This window comes from Triticum aestivum, chromosome 5A, assembly GCF_018294505.1.
Source record: "Triticum aestivum cultivar Chinese Spring chromosome 5A, IWGSC CS RefSeq v2.1, whole genome shotgun sequence".
Taxonomy (NCBI): Eukaryota; Viridiplantae; Streptophyta; class Magnoliopsida; order Poales; family Poaceae; genus Triticum; species Triticum aestivum.
Genome location: NC_057806.1, coordinates 656,502,547 through 656,505,432, shown reverse-complemented (window position 1 = coordinate 656,505,432; position 2,886 = coordinate 656,502,547).

Below are 2,886 nucleotides of genomic sequence, written 5' to 3'. Positions count from 1 at the left end.
CTCATTCATATCATGAAAAATAAGATACAAGTCACCTAAAAACCGACATAACAAAACTAAAAAGATAGCAGAACATCGCTGAACTTAACACCAACTCCCGTCACCTGCCTCCGGCACCACCGCAACAGCCACCAAAGGAAAAAATGACGGGTCACCTCCTCACCCGAGCTTGACGTGGCTCCATCGCTGATAAGCAGCTTTGTGGACCTCCAAGGTGGCTCACCAAAAGTAAAGTCATTATCGTTGAACGAATCAGACCGGGGCAACACCCCGGACACGCCGTCGAACTCCAGATCTGGCACCCCACACCACGACTAAGACGTCGAAGGAGAAAACCATACCTGCCATCATCAACCACGAATCCAGCACACGTTCGTCTTTCAGATATCGTCGATGCAGACCACAATCTGCATCCGCTTCTGGACTACCTCCCAAGCTCCACACCGGCGTTGGAGCAAATGTCGTCACAACAACGGAGCCTGGGGATGATACCGTCGCCACACCTTCCTTACTTGAACAGACTGATTTTCAAATCCATCCCTAACCATAGAACCGATTTCCTCGTTGGAGATAGATCTGAACCTTCTTTATTCAGTGTCGCCGTCGCCGCCTCCAAATTGAAGACAATGAACGGCCAAAAACCCAAAGCTATTAGAACCAAACCTAAAGCTACACGATCCACACACGTAGTTCCCGCGACTCCCTTCACCACCGACGACCGAAGTCGCCGGCGGAGGGGAGCCGCCGAAGGAACGAGGCGGAGGGACTCTCCTGGCTGCGGCTAGGGTTTCTAGTCGCGAGCCCGAGAGGAAAAGAACATTAGTTGACTACTTTGTCGTCCTTTTTTCTCAACTTTTTTTTGAGACAACCCTCCATATTCCATCCATTTTGCTTTGAGAATGAAATCACACGTATTAATTTTTTTTATTTTGCATACGTGGGCTTTGAATTCGGGACTCGGCAAAGCTGATAGGTGGGCGCTGGGCTAGTAGGCCGCTGCACCCGTGCACTTTTTGCTCTTCAAAATAAGGTCCGAACCCTGCAGTTTCGCTCAAACAACGGCGGCTGTCGGAGCCAAGCGATAGAAACGAGGAGAGGCGCCGCGGCGACTTCAGAACAGCTCCAACGCGCCGATCCGTTTCATCCCCACGCGTTCATTTAGGTCGCGGTGGATAGAAAACCCTTCTGCCCGCGCGCTCCCAGCCGCTCGCCATGGACGACACATTCGATGACACTGGCGCCGGCCACGCCTCCCCCCCCCCCTCCCCCCCAAGAGCAAAGGCAAGCCCCGCGCCCCTCCCAAGACCGCCGCGCCGCCCAAGAAAAACCTGACGCCAGAGGAGCGGGCAGTGCAGTCGGCCAAGAGGAAGGGCCGGAGGCACGCAGTGGACGCAAGGGAAAATGCAGCAGCCGCCGCCGCGCAGCAGGAGGACACCAACGCCCGCGTCGCGGCGGCAACAAGGGAGGCCCTGTTCTACCAAGGGTTAAACCCTGGCCAGCATGGGCTCGTCAACGCCGCCGTGGCCGCGGCTAGCACCGGCTCATCCGCGTTTACTCGGATGGTGCTGCCGGAGTCGCCGCGCGCGTCGACGACGCACCCGATCCCCGGCTTCCACGTCTGCCCGCAAGCCTCCCGACTCTCCGGGGAATACTCGACGGAGGTGAGCGTGGTGGCCCCTTCCAAGCCCACACCCGCGCCCATCAACCTCAACGCCACGCCGTTGGCCAGTGCCTCGTCATTCGGAGGGGCCAGGAAACGCGCGCGGGTGATGCCAGCCGACGTGCTCCCCAGCGCCCGCAACCTATTCGACAGAATGCCGGCGACCGCCGCTGACGAGATGGGCGACGGTTACATGAAGAGCATCGTCTTCGAGGGTGGTGCGGCAGCCGCTCGCGATGCCATCGCGACTGGCTACGTTCCTGATGGGACCCAAAGCCAGGACGGCCGATGGCCGTTCACGCCGGCGACCTATGATCAAGCTGGCATGCAAGACGCCTTCATGCAAGATCAGGTCGGCCTGGATCTGGACGGCTTCCCACTGGACCACGAGTTTCCGGAGGACTACGGGCTCAAGGAAGAGGATGAGTTGGACATCGACGGGGAGCCTTTGTTCGAGGACGAGCTCGCCAACCAAGCCGCTGGGATGAAGTCGAAGCGCAAGAGCAAGCGGAAGAAGGCATACACGGCGGTCGAGGGCAAGCTCCTTTGTGAATGTTGGAGGGACATTAGGCAAGACCCCAAGGTCGGCGCCGAATAAAAGGCATCAACCTTTTGGATCCGTGTCCACCGTGAGTACCATGAGCACAAGAAGTTTGCGCCATACCAAATGTAAAGCACGCGCGAGTGGATGTCCATTTCGAAGTGATGAAGGGTGATCTAATAAGAATGCAACAAGTTTTGTGCCACTGACCGCTGGCATGATCTATGATAGTGGGCCTTTTAATTTTGTACACGGACATGAAATAAATTGCTTGCGTTGGGTGCATGACCGACACAAAAAAAACTGAATGGACATCGAATGAACGGCCGATCCAAACGAATAAAAAACGAACAAAATCTTCATCCATTATGGTCAGCGCATTAGAGTTGCTTTCAATCCGCCCCGTTCCCATCCTGTCTGCCATGCATGATTCGAGGTGAGTGCACCCCTTCCCCTTCCTCTCCATCGCCCCATCTCCGACCAGTACTGATTTCTTCTCTTTTCTGGCCATCTCTCGAACCCACTTCCGATCCCTCCTCACCCCCCGCCCCGGCGCTGGTCACCGACCAAGGTTTCTCCTCCACCAACCAATCTCTCTTTTCCTCTTTTCACAATTCCCTTCTCAGTTCCCCGTCTTTTCATAATTTTCTCATCTCGTCAACCTTGGAATAGGGACACCCATACA